The sequence below is a fragment of the Serinus canaria genome, chromosome W (assembly GCF_022539315.1).
Source record: "Serinus canaria isolate serCan28SL12 chromosome W, serCan2020, whole genome shotgun sequence".
Lineage (NCBI taxonomy): Eukaryota > Metazoa > Chordata > Aves > Passeriformes > Fringillidae > Serinus > Serinus canaria.
This window is the reverse complement of record NC_066342.1, coordinates 11,269,043-11,287,423: the sequence shown is the minus strand read 5'-3', so window position 1 is coordinate 11,287,423 and position 18,381 is coordinate 11,269,043.

Genomic DNA, 18,381 nt, shown 5'->3' with positions numbered 1-18,381 from the left:
ACAACTTCAACAGGGACACATTGAGCCTTCCACTAGCCCCTGGAATACTCCTGTCTTTGTGATAAAGAAAAAATCTGGGAAATGGAGGCTGTAACAGGACCTCGGGAAAATTAATGCAGTGATGGAAAGCATGGGGGCATCGTACCCTGGTTTGCCCTCACCCACCATGCTCCCCATGGGATAGGAAATCTTGATCATTGATTTGAAGGATTGTTTTTTCACAATTCCTTTGCATTCTGATGACAAACCAAAGTTTGCCTTCACAGTGCCTTCAATTAACAATGCTAAACCTGTGCAGAGATATCAATGGAAAGTTTTGCCACAGGGCTGTCGCAATAGCCTGACTATTTGTCAGTGGTATGTGGCTCAGGCCTTGTCCAGAGTCTGCAAGCAGTTTCCTGATGCATTTTGCTATCACTACATGGATGACATCCTGGTGGCAGCATCCGCCCGGGATGAGTTGCTGAGGATACAGCCTCAGCTGTTCACTGCTCTGCGTTCTTATGGACTGCAGGTGGCTCCAGAGAAGGTTCAACAGCACCCTCCTTGGAAATATCTGGGAGGCAAAAATCTTGACCGAACTATTCAGCATCAGGAGGTGCAATTCACTGATTCTATTAAGACCTTGAATGATGCCCAGAAATTGCTGGGTGTCATCAGTTGGTTGCATCCCTACTTGGGACTAACTGCAAAACAACTGTCCCCACTGTATGATACTCTAAAGGGGGACCCTGACCTGAGATCACCTCCGAAATTGACTCCTGAGGCGTGACAAGCACTGGAGGAAGTTCAAAAGGCTGTTTCTGCTTGTCAGGTTCATCAAGTAGATCTTTCCATTGATATCATTGTCTTCATTACCAATCCAGATTTTCATCCTACAGGTATCATTGGCCAATGGAGTGACAAATGGTCTGATCCCTTGCACACTTTGGAATGACCCTAGTTCATTCGTATTACATCTTGCACATTCGGAGTCACACCAATTTACCAGGTTTCATAATAGAAAGTAATGCCAGGGCTGACAGGTTAGCTAACCCTGCATGGGTAGCCTGACAAGATTGCGCAAGCCAAAGCATCGCATGATTTTTTCCATCAAAGTGCACATACCCTGCAGAAACAATTTCACTTGACATCAGCTGAGGCTTGTGACACTGTCAGTTCCTGCGCTGACTGTCATGGACTTGCTGCACCTTTACCAGCAGAGGTGAACCCCAGAGGCTTAAGGGCCTTGCAGCTTTGGCAAACAGATGTTACTCACATCACCAAATTTGGCTGACTTAAGTTTGTGCGCGTCTATTGACAACTTCTCCCCTGCTATGTGGGCATCTGCTCACACTGGAGAAAAGGGTCACAACATGATTGCCCATTGGAGGATGGCTTTTGCAATTTTGGGAATACCTTCTTCTATGAAAACTGATAATGGCCCCACCTACGTCTCGCAGAAGACACGGCAGTTTTTGTGATTATGGGGAGTGTCACACAAACTGGATATCCCGCACTCTCCAATGGTCCAGGCCATTGTTGAACATGCTCAGGGTACTTAAAAGCATGTTCTGGATAAACAAAAAAGGGGAATGCCTGGAGAAACCCCACACAGTTGACTGGAAAAAGCTCTGTATACAATCAATCATCCTACAGTGCCACAGAATTCAGAGAATCCTGTCATTCTAAATCATTTTCTCTTGTGCACTTCACGTAAGACGCACCTGCCTTGAGCGAAAGTCTGGATATGGGACCTAGCCACTAATAAGTGGAAGGGCCCATGTGACCTTATCACTTGGGGCTGCAGGTATGCATGTGTTTCCATAGATACTGGAGTACGGTGGATACCTGCAAGGCTTTTGTACTGCCCAAGGTGTATCTGTTGATACACCTTGGGCAGTACACCTGCCTTTCAAAAATACCTACTTTATTCTCTAAGTCTGTCTGGCCTCTGTTCTAGGTAGCCATTCCAAGGCATCACTGCTGGCACCGTGTGAGCCACGCTGGCTGTTGGCTGCACTCAGCGCCTCTCCTCATGGGGGGGGCTGAAATGGAAAAAGCTGCTGCCGCCACTTCTGCTCTTCCATTTGCAGCATGGCTGGCTAGAAGTGGTTAAGCAAATAAAGTTCATTGCGAGCCAGGATGAGATGGCAGCGGCCGTGTGGCACCTCCTAGGCTGCGCTGCCTCAGCTGCATGAGTGCTCCTGGTGCTGACCCGGCTGGGAAGTGGCCTGGCAAACACAGGGTCTTAGTCACGTGGCTGCTCACACGAATTGGAACGGTCCCCTGGCAGCATGGCCCTGGCAGCCATGCTGGACAGGGCCCTGGCCATGCCAGGAAGGGGCCCAGCTGCCCCACCAGCAAGGGGCCCCACGACCCCCTCACCACTCCTCAGAAGGCAGGAAGAAAGAAGTTTCTTGCAGTTTTTTTTCTTTCTTAAATATGTTATCATAAAGGCATTACCAGCTTTTCTATTTGGCTTAGTAGTGTGCCTATTCTCAGACCCAGCCAATTATTGGTTTTGCCAGGCATGGAGGAAGCTTCTAGCAGCTCCTCACAGAAAATCACTTCCATGGCTGGCTTCTTCCTTCCTTACCAAAAATCAAGCCATGCCAAACCAACACAATTGCTTTCTCAGCAGATGTTCAGGTGGTTGAAATCCCCTATCAGGAGAGATTGTGAGCATGTTTCCTCTAGCTGAAGCAAGAAGGCCTCATGGGCAGGATCCCCCTGATTAAGCAGCCTGTAGTAGGCTCCAACTACAAGATGTCCTTTATTATTCTGGTCTTTGAGTTTTACCCACAAACTCTCAACCTGTTCATGGATGTTTCTCAGGTGTAGCTCTTCACAATTTATCAACTTCTTAACATAAAGGGCAACATTCCTTCTTCCCAGCCTATCTCCTCTGAAAAGCTTGTAGCCCTCACTTATAGTGCTCCAGTTTTGTGATTCATCCCACCATATTTTGGTGATAGCAATTAGGTCATGGTTTTCTAATTGCACCAGGGCTTCCAATTCCTCTTGTTACCCATGCTGTGTGCATTGGTGTAGACACGCTTTAGCTGGGCTCATCAGCTTTTCAGGGGAGCCCTCTGTAATTCTTCTGGGACTATTTCCAGGTGTTCCCCTGTTGCTTTTCAAATATGATGGAGAGTGGCTTAGCAACTACATCAGCCAATTCCTTTAAGACTCTGGGGTGCATCTCATCAGGTCCCATGGACTTATGTATAATGAGGTTCCTCAGGTGGTCATAAACCCCATCTTCTCTTACAGTGGGAAGCACTTTGCCCCCCCAGTCCCCATTCTGCTGTCCATCCACTCAAGAGGTGTGGGAAGAGAGGTTGCCATTGAAGACTGAGGCAAAAACGTTAAGTACCTCAGCCTTCTCCTCATCTGTTGCTACCAGTTTGCCATTTGTGTTAATCGTGGGGGTTATACCTTCTTTGACCTTCCTTTTCTGGTAAACAGACCTTTAGCAGCCCTTCTTGTTAATATTTGCATCCCTTGCCAAGTTCAGCTCCAGACAGGCCATGACCTTCCTTACCCCATCCCTCTTTCCCCTTTGAGAAAGGTGAATCTAATCTGATGCCAGCATGCCTGGTGCTATGTGGGCCATCCCATTGTCAAAACCCACAAAATTGTGACAGTGACATCAACTGCAGAGCCATGTATTAATAGACGGGTCCATTTTTTCTTCAAATGTTGCTGCTTGCAACTGGAAGGACAGAAAATTACCTGTGCTCCAGATTCCCTCACCATCCATCCCAAGGCCCTGAATCTTCTTTTGATAGCCCTTGGACTACATGTTACAACTTTATTGCCACCCACATGGAAGAGCAGTAATTGATAATAGTCCAAGGGCAGTACTAGTCTAGGAAGTTTCCTTGTAGATGTCCTTAATCCAGGCCCCAGGGAAGCAACAGAGATCCCTAAGAGAGTCTGTCCAGCATACTGGACCCTCTGTTCCCCTCAGAAGGGAGTCACCTACAACTATAACCCATCTTTTTTTCCTTGTGGAGGTGGTTGTGATACGGGCGGTAGGCTTTTCTAACCTTGGCAACACCTCTGGTGGAGATGGACAATTGTCCACGTTGTCCACTGACTGGCCTTTCACATCCAGAGCCTCATACCTATTGTACAGAGGCACCTGGGTGTTGCGGTCCATAGTGGTGGTGGACGCAACCTTTCCAGAGACCGTCTTGTGCCAACGGGTAGGAGCCACGAGGGCACCAGCACACACACACACGCACACACACACACACACACACACACACACACACACACACACACACACACACACACACACACACACACACACACACGTAGCAGCTCGGCAGTGAAGACACAGGAGCGTCCAGGCATGGAGTTCCAATGTGCTTTATTTCAGGTGACACTGAAGGGGTCCAGGGGCCAAAGACAAAGGAGGGTCCAGGGTATAATTAAAGGAAAAGAGGGGGTGGAGAAGAGTATCAGGGATCCAATGGTCTGAGGGCTCAGGGACGGTACACTGGGAAGGGACCAATAGGGAATGCCAGGGTGGATAGGTGGGGTTACAGACACCAATCAGATTACAGGTGTTGTAGTGTGTTTTTATGTTTTATAATGGTTTTGTCTTTGTATCCCGTTATTTTCCCCAAATGGTTTACCCCAGATTATATCCCCTCCCTCTACCTGTGTAATCCCTTTCCTTTGCTGAGATCATCCCCAAATCCCCACCCTGGCTCTCTGTCAGTCACTCAGCATCCCATCCCTTCCATCTACAACTTTCGGTCCAGGATGTTGAGTGATTAGCCAGAGGCTAGGGGTCAACCCCCCAAGTGTTTCTCCATACGCTGTCCTAAATGTCCATTCCCCAGTATCCATACCTTAATTTTTCTTATTGGTTAGTAAAATGTTACCTTCTTTTGGTTTCTACCTCCGTTTAAATGTAACCTTGGCACCTCTCCCGGGGCTCTCAGCAGGAGGCCCCCTGAGGTTGTAGGGGCTGTCCGGAGCTCCTGAAATAAACCTTGGATTGACCTCTGCTAAGAGTCGACCCCTTCATCTTCTGCTGTTGTTCCAGCGTCTCCTCTGCTGCAGGCGATCAGCCTAGCTGCCTTCCGTACCCTCGGGGCACGAAAGAGTGCCCCCCCCCCCCCCCGCTGTTCACTGTCTTGGGGCTGGCCAGGCCTCCCTCAGTGGCACTCAGAGAGATGAAGAAGAGTTTGGCGCTCAACGTGAGAGCTGAGACCATCCCCAGAACTCACGGAGGAGACAGCTTGGACCTTCGTTTGGACTGTTCAGCGATCTGTCTCTTGACGGGCAAGCTACCTCACTTGGAGCAGACTCCGTTTTAGTGAGTGGCCCTGCTGGGGATGGGACTGGCAGCCCCTGATTTATTCCAGGGATCAGTTTCTCAGGTAGAAGACACAGGCCAGGACTTTTCCTTTCCTACAGCTGGATTTTGGTAAGTATACCTTTTCTTGTTTTTCTCCCCTCTTTGGGAAGGGGGGGGAGTTTCCCTGTTTTTGTTTAACTGCTCTCTGCAGCGAGAGACAGTGTTTTTTTACTGTGATAAGATAGCTTCTTTTAGCAGGCTAGCAGGTAGCTTCTTTTGTCAGGCTGCCAGCTGCAGGCGTTTGGGGGTTTCTTCCTCTCTTTTCTCACTTCTGCCTGGGTCAGTGAAAGTTTTCTTTGGGATACAAAGCTTTAGATCACAGCCACAATGGGTGGCAATCTTTCTGTATCCCAGAAAGGGGTCTTTTACCAAATTCTAGATCTTCTTAAGAGTAGAGAAATCCGATTTTCTAAAAGAGATGTGAAACAATTTGTTAGATGGATGTGCCTTCACTTCCCCGATGTGTCAGTTGAAAATATTAATGTATTAGCATTCTGGGACAAAATTGGCAATGAGTTATTGAAAGCTGGTGATAAACCTCTGTCAAAGTTTGCTTTTCTAGCTATGCAGATAAGAAATGTTGCAAAATCCAATTCAGAAGTGCAGGAACAACCACCTGGAAGCAAACTGAACCCCAATACTTCCCTGAAAACCGATCCCCCCTCCCCCAAGTTATCTTCTTTCTCTCCTAACCCTCATCCCTCACCCTCTTTCCCCAGACGTAGCATTCTGGAGGAAGTTACCCTTCCTAACTGCCCCCAGATGCTGCCCCCCAACCTGGAAGGTTCTGGCCAAACTTTCCAGGATTTTACCCTTCCCCATACTTCCCCGGTTTGCAAAACCTCACCCTGAAAACCTTGTGTTCGTTTTGATACCCCCAATTCACCTCAGGTGATTCCCCCAGACCTCCATGATGGTGGACACCACATGGTCGTCCCTGCTCCTTCTTCTTCCCACAATCCTTTTCGCTCTTCGAACAACCCATTCCAGTCGGAAAAACCCCTCCCCTGAAACCTTCCCTCCCAGCACCCTTCCTCCTGCCCCAGCTCCACCCCCTTCCACCCCCTCAAGGGCATGCCCATCAGGTGTCCTCTCCCTTCATCCTTCCCATGCCCCACCTTCCAGTTCCCACATCAGAGAAGCAGGGGGGATAGGGCCTGGGAGCCGGAACCCAGAAACAGCAGCAGTCCTCTCGGCTGCCCCTGTAACATACACACCAGGTTTTGGAGGGGGAATACAACCCCACTGGACTCCTTTTTCCTATCAATCTGCCAAAGAGCTATGCAAAGCTCAAAAAAAATTTAATCGAGAAAGCAAATATTTTAGGGGGCTTTTGAAAGCTACCCTTTCTGCTAATAACTTAAACCCCCTCTGATTTAAAACAACTGTTTTCCTGCTTGTTATCCCCAACTGAATTTCTTTTGTGGGAAACAGCATGGAAGAAAGAAGTGAGAGCCAATTTACCCACACTGTGGTCTAATGAGGACAACGCCATTGATGCTTATGGTAACATGGTATCAGTAGACCATCTTTGTGGACAAGGGGAGTGGGAGGATGGAGCAAGGCAGGCAGAGGACATTCCCAGAGGGGCTCTAAAAGCAAGAGTTAAAGCAGCTGAGAAAGCTTTCTTCGGGTTGCATCCCGATATTTCATTTGACAACTATTTAAAAATAACACAATCTTCATCTGAGTCCTTTTTGAGTTTTGTGGGAAGGCTGAGGAAAGCTGTGGACTTGTAAATTCAGAATGAAGGAGCCAGGATGGAAATCCTCACCGAGATTGCTAAACAGAATGCCAATGAAAAGTGTAAGGCTGCCATCCTGAGCCTGCCCCTCGATCCAACACCAACACTACAAGCAATGCTAGAAGTGTGTGCGAAGAAAGTTACCATCACCCCTGCCGATCAGGACGAGAGACCGAGACAACTGAGGAGGATCGCAGCTGCAGACACCCCTGATCCACTACCACCAGCCAGCCTCAGCGTATCCCGAACCCACAGGACAGAGCTTTGAACTCTAATCAACCTTGTCATCTTTGTGGGAAATTAGGACATTGGATGCCCAACTGCCCTCTAAAAAAGCAGTTTTGGGATTTTAAAAATAATAAGATCAAAGATCAGAATTCCTCAAAGGGGAACCTTCCAAAAAACTAGACGTGGAGCGCTCCCTTTCCCAGCACAATGACAAAAATAGGGTGGATCCAATTCCAACACTAGGGGGGAACAAAAAACCAAGGAACCTACCGGTGCCAAGTCAGACACTTGCATTGGACAGGACAAAACATTCATTTAACTGTGACAATCCCAGACCAATTCTAACCACCAATTCTCCCCATGACCCTTTCAGATTGGTCCTGACAGAGCCTCTCCATCTCAAGGACACTAGCTGGCATTTCATAACTGTTAACCCTGTATAACCAGGTACTTGGACACAGCTTTGCCAGAAACGTCACAGTAAGTATGTCATCCTTGGGGACACAAAACACACACCCCAGGAAATAAACATTCTTCCGGGTCTTATATCATCAGACCCAAAGCAGTTTGTCATTTGGCTCCACTGTACTCACCCACCTGTGTACCTGCCCAAAAGCCAAATAATAGCCCAAGCCATCCCAGTGCCTGAGCCTCCATGGGACCAGGAGCAGGCAGACACCCTCAGAAATAAACTCCATCCCAATGTCTGCTGGACTCAGGTACTGAGAAAAGAAAAACCCAAGTTATTGTGTGGGTTGCACTGGGGTGAGGAGTACAAATCTATGCAAGGACTTCTAGATACTGGAGCAGATGTTACGATCATTCCCTCCAGGGAGTGGCCGTCACATTGGGAATTGCAAAACGTGGCAAGACACGTGCAAGGTGTAGGGGATGTTCAATTAGCAAAACAATCAAAAAGTGTTGTCCAAATTGAGGGGCCGAATGGCAAAGTGGCTTCTATACGCCCATTTGTTTTAGACTACAAGGAACGAACCCTTGTGGGGGAGAGACCTCATGGTCCAATGGGGGGGGGGACGACAGGTGGGGACGACCACAACTGATATCCCAGAAACCCTCCAGGTTTTTTGGGCAGCGGCCACTGAAGAGCGCCCTACCCAAAAGCTGATTTGGAAAACTGATTCTCCACTGTGGATAGAACAGTGGCCGCTCAACAAAGAAAAATTAAAGGCACTTGAGGAGCTCTTAGAGGAGCAGCTAAGAAAAGGACACATCATAGAGACCACGTCACCGTGGAACTCCCCTGTCTTTGTCATTAAAACCCAACAAAGACAAGTGGCGACTCCTCCATGACCTCCATCAAATCAACAACGTTATTGAAGACATGGGCTCTCTCCAACCAGGGATGCTGTCACCGACCATGCTCCCCCAGAATTGATTTTTAGCTGTGATTGGCATCAAAAACTGTTTTTTCAAATTCCTCTGCATCCTGAGGATGCCCTGCGTTTTGACTTCTCGGTTCCCACCATTAACCAAGAAGCCCCAATGAAGAGATACCACTGGAAAGTACTCCCACAAGGACTCAAAGTGAGTCCAGTGATTTGCGAGTGGTAGGTTTCTTCCTTGCTGTCCCCAGTCCGTGTAGCTGCAGGAGATTCCATCATCCTGCACTACATGGATGACATCCTGGTGCGTGCCCCAACCGATGACATGCTTACTCACACATGTGACCTGACAATCAATGCATTGGTTGCTGCAGGGTTCGAGCTCCAGGAAGAAAAGACTCAAAAGATGCTACCTTGGAAGTACCTGGGTCTTGAAATTATAAAGCAGACCATTGTGCCACAAAAATTAGCTATCAAGAACAACATCAAAACCTTAGCAGATCTCCATCAACTGTGTGAGTCTTTAAACTGGGTAAGACCTTGGCTAGGCATTTCCACTGAGGACCTAGCCCCCCCTTTTCAATTTGTTGAAAGGGGGAGAGGGGCTTAGTTCTCCTAGGACCCTCACCCAGGAGGCGAGAACTGCACCGAAGAAAGTCCAGGAGACAATGTCTGCCAGGCAGGCCCACAGGTGCCAGCAGGGCCTGCCCTTCAAGTTCATCATTATGGGCAAGTTGCCACACCTCCATGGGGTGATCTTCCAGTGGGAGACCGCCCAGGTAGGGAAAAAGGACCAAGAAAAGAAGGACCCACTCTTAATCATAGAATGGGTCTTCCTCAGTCACAACAGGTCCAAAAGGATGACAGGGCCACAGGAGCTGGTAGCAGAACTGATCTGGAAAGCAAGGATTCAGATCAGGGAATTGGCAGGGTGCAACTTTGACTGCATCCACATCTCCTTAAAATTGGAATTAGGCCGACTAACTAAAGTAATGTTAGAACAATTGCTCCAAGAGAATGAAGCCCTGCAATTTGCGCTAGACAGCTACATGGGCCAAATTTTGATCCATCGACCGGCCCACAAAATTTTCAATTTTGACGTTCAATTTACTCTATCTTTAAAAATTATTCAGAGCAGGACACCTCTAAAGGCACTGACAGTTTTCACTGACGCATCTGGAGCATCTCATAAGTCAGTGGTGACTTGGAAAGATCCTCAAACTCAACAGTGGGAGGCAGATATTGCCAAGGTGGAAGGATCCCCTCAAATTGCTGAGTTGGCTGCTGTCGTCAGAGACTTTGAGAGGTTCTCCGAGTCTTTTAGTTTAGTTACTGATTCAGCTTACATAGCAGATGTAGTGTCCACGGCAGAAAATGCTATATTGCAAGAAGTTTCCAACATTCCTTTGTATGAGTTGCTCTCAAAATTAGTAAAAATAGTCTCCCACCAAGAACACCCCTTCTATGTGATGCATGTCAGGTCACACACAGACTTGCCAGGGTTCATCACAGAAGGTAATCATAGAGCTGATGCCCTTGCGGCACCAGTTGAGATGGCCCCACTCCCAGACGTATTCCAACAAGCAAAGATCAGTCACCAGGTTTTCCATCAAAATGCACCTGGCTTGGTTTGGCAATTCCGCCTGACGTGCGAACAAGCCTGGGCCATTGTAGCCACACGCCCTTCTTGTCAACACTACTCACTACCTTCCCTAAGTACAGGGGCAAACCCTAGGGGTTTGCAGAGCTGCGAGGTGTGGCAGACAGATGTAGTCCACATTTCGTCAATTGGCAGATTTAAATACGTCCATGTCTTCGTGGATACTTTCTCTGGTGCTATCTACGCGCTCACCCACACAGGAGAGAAGGTCTCCAATGCGAAAAAACATCTTTTGCAAGCCTTCTCCATGTTAGAAATCCCTAAAGTCATCAAAACAGACAAGGAGTTTACGAGCTTCCTGCAGTAATGGGAATAGAACATAAGACAGGCATCCCCTATTCCCCGACAGGCCAAGCCGTGGTGGAAAGGGCCCACCAGAGACTAAAAAAGGTTCTACACCAACAAAGGGGGGCTATGAACGTGGAGTCCCCTCAAGTCTGGCTGTCCAAGGCACTGTTCACGCTGAACTTCTTAAATTGCACCTATGAGAACCTTAACCCACCCATCACAAGGCATTCTAAAGAAAACAGTCAGTACAATCTGAAAGCCCAGCTACCCGTTCTCATTAAAGACCCTGAGACTTGGAAAACAGAGGGGCCCTATGAGCTCGTAACCTGGGGTAGGGGATATGCATGTGTATCCGCTCCCTCAGGCTTGAGATGGATTCCCTCCAAGTGGGTCAGGCCATACATTCTGAGAGTGTCAAAAAATAAACCCACAGAACAGGGAGCCAATGTCTGTTGGAGGAAGAAGTGGCGTCAGACTCTTTAAATTTAAGTTAAGTTAACCCTAACATCTTTAATCTTCAGGTTTTTTTCAGTGTTCCACCTTGATCTGAACTCAGCCCCCGTACCATCAGGATGAGCCCCATCCTTCTGCTGCTCCTGTTTTCAGCCGTCCATCCAAGTCAGATGTGGATCGTTTCTCAGCCTCGGGCGAATGTATGGACCACTCTTGCCAGAGTCCTAAACCAAGATCACATTTGCCTGTCCACCTCCACCATGTCCGACCCAATGTCTACCTGCCTTGTATGGATACCGTTTAAACCCAATGAGCTTCCACTATTAATAGTAATCCCCTTTTCTCCAGTATATAATCCGTTAACTACTTGGGATAATGTAGTTTGCAAATGGGCAATAACAGAAAAGGAAACCCAAGAATTTGATCTTCTCTGTTCTGCAAAAGCAGTTGTCCTGGTTTAGGGCAAATTTAGGAGAAAACCTCTAAAAGGGGACCCCACCAGAAAGCAAACCACACAGACCCTCCCCCCCAACCAGTTCAGGAAGGATTCCTGGGAGAGTAGTGGAAAGAACCTGTTTATTTAACAGGCACTGCACCCCCCAGCACACAAAATGAACAATACCAGATGACAGCACTCTTTCACCGCTCTGAAAAAGATGACAAATTCAGAAAGTCTCTCCTGGGGTGGTCACTCTGTTATCAGTCCCTCCGGCTCTGGGGTAGCTGCTGCAGGCCACAGGGTGCAAATTCTCGCTGTTTCCCAGGTCCCAGTCCGGTTTTTAGTAGTCCATTGTACCTCTCTACTTTTCCTGCAACTGGTGCATGGTAGGGGATATGGTACACCCAGTCAATGCCATGTTCTCTAGCCCAGGTGTTGATAAGGCTGTTCTTGTAATGAGTCCCATTGTCTGACTCAATCCTCTCAGGGGTACCATGCCTCCAAAGGACCTGCATTTCAAGGCCCAGGATGGTGTTACAGGCAGTAGCATGAGACACAGGGTAGGTTTCCAGCCATCCTGTGGTGGCTTCTACCACTGTGAGCACGTAGCGCTTGCCTTGGCATGTCTGGGGCAGTGTGATGTAGTCAATCTGCCAGGCCTCCCCATACTTGTACTTGGACCACCGCCCACCGTACCATAGGAGCTTCACCCTCTTGGCCTGCTTGATGGCAGCACATGTCTCACAGTCATGGATAACCTGAAAAATACTGTCCATGGTTAGATCCACCCATCCGTCTCGTGCCCACTTATAGGAGGCATCCCTGCCCTCATGGCCTGAGGCATCACAGGCCCATCGAGCTAGGAATAACTCTCCCTTGTTTTCTCAAATCTAGGTCTATCTTGGACACCCCTATCTTGGCAACCTGGTCTACCTGCTCATTGTTTTGGTGCTCCTCATTAGCTTTACTCTTAGGGACATGGGCATCTACACGGCGGACCTTAACAGGTAGCCTCCCTACCCTGGTAGCGATGTCTTTACACTCATCAGGAGCCCAAATTGGTTTTCCTCTATGCTTCCAATTGGCCTCGTTCCACCTCTCCAGCCATCCCCACAGAGCATTGGTTACTATCCATGAATCAGTGTAAAGGTAGAGCCTTGGCCATTTCTCTCTTTCTGCAATGTCCAGGGCCAGTTAAACAGCTTTGAGTTCAGCAAGTTGTCTCGATCCACCTTCTCCTTTGGTATCTTGTGCAACCTGTCATGTGGGGCTCCATACGGCTGCTTTCCACTTCCAGTTCATCCCTACGATGCGACAAGAACCCTCAGTGAAAAGAGCGTAGCATGTTTCCTCTGGTGGCAGTTGGTTATATGGAGGAGCCTCTTCAGCCTGTGTCACTGGTTCTTGTTCTTCATCTGTGACACCAAAATTTTCACCTTCTGGCCAATATGTAATTGCCTCCAAAATCCCAGGGCGATTCCGTTTACCTATACGGGCACGCTGAGTGATAAGAGCAATCCACTTGCTCCACGTAGCACTGGTGGCGTTGTGAGTAGAAGGAACCCTGCCTTTGAACATCCACCCCAGCACCGGTAGTCAGGGTGCCAGGAGCAGTTGCGCTTCTATACCAATCACCTCTGAGGTGGCTTGGACTCCTTCATAGGCAGTCAAGATTTCTTTCTCCGTTGGCATATAGTTGGCTTCAGAGCCTCTGTAGCTTCGACTCCAAAATCCTACTGGTCGACCCCGAGTCTCCCCAGGCACCTTCTGCCAAAGGCTCCAGGACAAGCCATCATTCCCAGCTGCAGAGTAGAGCATGTTCTTCACATCTGGTCCTGTCTTGACCGGACCAAGGGCTACTGCATGAGCGATCTCCTGCTTGATCTGGGCAAAGGCTTGTTGTTGCTCAGGGCCCCAGTGGAAATTGTTCTTCTTTTGGGTGACCAGGCAAAGAAGGCTCACGATCTGACTGTACTCAGGAATGTGCATTGTCCAAAAGCCTATGGCACCTAGGAAAGCTTGTGTCTCCTTCTTATTGGTTGGTGGAGACATAGTGTAATCTTGTTGATGACATCTATACGAATCTGATGCCGTCCATCTTGCCACTTTATTCCTAGGAACTGAATCTCACAAGCTGGGCACTTAACTTTGCTCTTTTTAATGGCGAAACCAGCTTCCAGGAGGATTTGGATGATTTTCTTTCCTTTCTCAAACACTTTCTTGGCTGTGTTCCCCCACACAATGATGTCATCAATATACTGTAGGTGTTCTGGAGCCTCGCCCCATTCTAGTGCAGTCTGGATCAGTCCATGGCAGATGGTAGGACAGGGCTTCCACCCCTGGGGCCATCCGTTGCAAGTATACTGCACTGCCCTCCATGTGAAAGCAAACTGAGGCCTGCATTCTGCTACCAGAGGAATGGAGAAAAATGCATTGGCAATGTCAATAGTGGCATACCACTTTGCTGCCTTGGACTCCAGCTTGTACTGGAGCTCTAATACGTCTGGCACGGCAGCGCTCAGTGGTGGAGTCACTTCATTCAATGCACGGTAGTCCACTGTCAATCTCCATTCTCCTTCAGATTTACTCACAGGCCAAATGGGGCTGTTGAAGGGTGAGTGGGTCTTGCAGACCACCCCTTGGCTCTCCAGCTCTCGGATCATCTTATGGATGGGAATCACAGCATCTCAAGTGGTTCTATACTGTCAACGATGCACTGTGGAAGTGGCAATTGTTACCTGTTGGTCTTCTCCCTTCAGAAGTCCTACTGCAGATGGATTCTCAGACAGTCATGTAAGGTGTTCAATTGCTGGATGCCCTCTGTCACTACAGCCATTATCCCAAATGCCCACCTGAGTCTGTTTGGGTCTTTGAAATACCTAATTCGAAGGTAATCTATGCCCAAAATACATGGGGCATCTGAGCCAGTCACAATAGGATGTTTCTTCCACTCATTTCCTGTCAGGCTCACATCAGCTTCCACCAAAGTGAAATCCTGGGATCCCCCTGTCACACCAGCAATAGAAACAGACTCTGTCCCCACGTCTCAATGGGATTAATGTACATTGCACACCAGTATCAACCAAAGCTTTATACTCTTGTGGTTCCAATGTGCCAAGCCAACGAATCCACACAGACCAGAAAACACGATTTTCCCTAGCCTCTACCTGGCTAGAGGCAGGGCCCCTCTAAGTCTGGTCATCCTTCTTTCCCTGGGCATATGTCTTGGAGGTTCCTTCAAGGGGATCGGACATATCATCATCATCATATCTGGCAGTTCGGTTACCGGCAACTGGAGATGCTTTCCTTTTGGTGGAACTCTCTCTCTGAGTCCTGTCTCCCTTCAATTCACGCACCCATTGTGCCAGAACAGCAGTAAATTTTCCATCCCATCTCCTCATGTTTTCTCCACAATCACGCAGGAAGAACCACAGCTCAGCTCATGGGGTGTACCTTCTCTCTCCATCTGGGGAACATCTGCGTTGGGCACTAGAACCTCTGATCTGTACTGCTGAGATTTGGAGAAGGTCTTCTTTAATCTCCTCCCCGAGTTTCTTGTGATTCTCCTCTATCTTATCCTCTAATTTCTGCAGACGTGTTTCCACCACTGCGATTCTGGCATGTGTTGGGCCATGTACAGCGTCTGCATACGCTCGGAGCTTCTTTGCCATATCAAGCACGGTCTCATCCCTCTCATCCCGCTTCATTATGGCTAAGGCAGAAGCATATTCATGTGGCCCGAGTCGTACAAGTTTCTGCCACATCACAGACGTGCATGGTACCAAGTCTGGATTCCTAGTTGTTACATCATCTCAGGGGATAATCTCTGCCACTGCCATTTCTGTCAGGCATTGGATCCATTGCTCTATGGTCTTCCACTGTGTTTGCTGCATATAAAGATCATCTGCACACAGGTATCTTTGTGCTACACTTTCTAGGACCCGTGCCCAAAAGCTGTGAGGATTAGCCCCCCTCATCATTCATTGGTCAATGACAGGGTCAACTGAAAGGGATCCCAAATGCCTCGCTTCAGTGCCATCCAGAATTGCAGCCTCGCCTGCAGCATCCCAAAGACGGACTAACCAACTAATTATGGATTCATCAGGTCTTTGAGTGCAATCCTTCCTTAGGCCATGAAAGTCCTTCAGGCAAAAGGACTCAGTAGTGGCTTCTGATATTGCACCTGCTGCTTTGACACCTGATTTTATGTCAGGAGGTGTTGAGGGTCCTTCTCCTGCATTGCCATCATCATCATCCATTGGTCGATTGGTCTTGTCCGTGCATTTTCCACTTCTAGTGCTGGTAGCAACAGCCATTGGTTGAGGCTTATTGTCTGGTTTAGCTGCTGACTTAGGCTCACTATCTAGTTTGGCTGCTGGCTTCGAGCCTGGGGTGTTGGCTTCAGCCTGAGTGACTGGGATGGCTGCTGATTTATCTCCCTGCCCCCCATCTCTGTCTGCTGCCTGACAGTATCTAGCAGTGTGCGATAAGCATAGGCCAGGGCCCAGCTCACTGCAATGATCTTTTTCTCCTTAGGGTCATCCTGGTGCTTCTCTTTCAGGTATTTCCCCACCTCAGCTGGGTTCTGAATTTGTTCACCGGAAAGTCCCAGACTATAGGGTCACAGAGTTCCTTCAGGATCTGGCCCATATCCTCCCATTCTCCACACCACTTAGGGATTTCCACACCTGGGTCTACTCCTGGGTCAGAGGTCTCATCAGCCCTCATTCTAGAGAAGCAGCAGACTGTATAGAGGAAGCTTACCAGATTGAATACCAGAAAGATGGCCTCTTTAACATTCAGGGGAAACTGAATATTCTCCAATAGTGATGTAACAGATTCAGAGGAGAAGAAGGAAAGCAAAGGCTGAAAAGACTCATCCCCTGCTCCTCGTCTAACAAACTGGGTGCATAACCATAGCCGCTAACCATTCATACCTGGAGCAGACCCCAGCATGTTTATAAACTTCTTACAAATCATTACCACCAAGCCCAGCAGGATAGCTATTCTGGTCACTGCCCCTCTGCTGTAAAAACTATGTATTAGGGACAATACTAGAGCTATTTCTGCATAAGAAAATAAACCTAGGGACCATAGAGGTATTAAGACCTCAAAAAAACCTAGGGACCAGAAACACATGCAAGCCTCCACCCCAAGAGACATTACGAATTCAAAAAGCATGGCTATTAACTGCTTTATACGAACACAGAGTAATGGCAACCAAAATGCACTCAAAACAGGGTTTTTCTACTCTCTCTTGAGCCCCACACATTGGGAACCAAAATTTGTCCTTGTTTAGGGCAAAATTAGGAGACAATCCCCAAAAAGGGGCCCCTCCCCTCAACCGGTTCGGGAAGGATTCCTCGGAGACAAGTGGAAAGAACCTGTTTATTTAACAGGCACTGCACCCCCCAGCACACAAAATGAACAATACCAGATGACAGCACTCTTTCACCGCTCTGAAAAAGATGACAAATTCAGAAAGTCTCTCTTGGGGGTGGTCGCTCTGTTATCAGTCCCTCCGGCTCTGGGGTAGCTGCTGCAGGCCACAAGGTGCAAATTCTCGGTGTTTCCCAGGTCCCAGTCTGGAGCAGGTTCAAGTAGGTCCAAAAAGGAAAGGAGGAACACTCCAGGAAGAAATTTGGACTGTTTAGCTAAACTAACTAATGAGCAGAAGCAAAAAAGCAAGAGCAAGCAGAAGCAAAGCAGAAGCAAGAGCAAAGCGAAAAGCCAGGCAAAAAGCAAAAGCAGCACTATGTACTGTCGCATCTCTGTGTCCTGCCAGCCGTGGGGGAGCGGCTGATAAGAAACCAAAACAAAACTTTCACTTTTCAGAGCCAGTCTTGAAGGCACAGAACATAATATCCAGCATAAACAGAACACACGAATGGGGACACAAGCATCATAACGTCATCCCAGGACAGCAGATTACTGTGTACAGTTTATGTTTGAGCCGAAAGATCAGGTGTATTTGTATGAGGAAGTCAAACAGTTTAAAGAAAGCTACATAGCAAAAAATCGGAGTGAGAAAATTTCCCATGCGAAAATGTTGTTCACGCCCAATAATAAGCCCTGTGCCCTCCCTAAAGGTTTTTTCCTTTTTTGTGGAGACGGAGCATGGGCAGGCATCCCCTCTCGTCTAACCGGAGGTCCATGTACCATTGGCCAGCTGAGCCTGTTTACACCCAACAAGACCCAAATAATGGATTGGTGAACCAAAAGCAACACCAACAATTCAACCCACCAAAAGAGAGACTTGAAAGATTTAGACCCAAATTGTGATTCTGAAACTGTACATTGGTCCAAAGCAAAAGGTGTTGCAGTCACCGTGTTTTTGCCATGCATGGCTGCAGCTAAGGCTCTAGGTGAATTGTCACAACTAGAGTGTTGGGTTGCTAAACAGGCCAATCTTACATCAGCTGCACTTTCTGATCTCCTGGCAGATGACCAAACAACAAGGAAGGCCACCCTAAAAAATCGTGCCACAATTGATTTTCTTCTCCTACTACATAATTATCGGTGTGAGGAGTTTGAGGGTCTCTGTTGCCTGAATTTGTCATCCAAGGCTGAGGACATCCACAAAATCATCGGAAAGATGCAAAAAATGATTCAAGACATCAAGCCAGAAACAGCAGACTGGATGGACGGGCTCTTCCAAGGATGGGGACTCACGAGCTGGGTCAGGTCCATACTAAAGTCTGTACTTTTAGTTTCACTTGTTCTTTTAATCATTTTAATCCGCTTTGGAGTCATCAAGAGCATCGTGACCAAGTTAATTTCAAAGATTGCTTCTCCTTTAGAGCTCAATCAAGTGACCGTTCCCACCACTCCCGAAGAAGAAGCAGGAACTCTTGAAATGCTCACAAA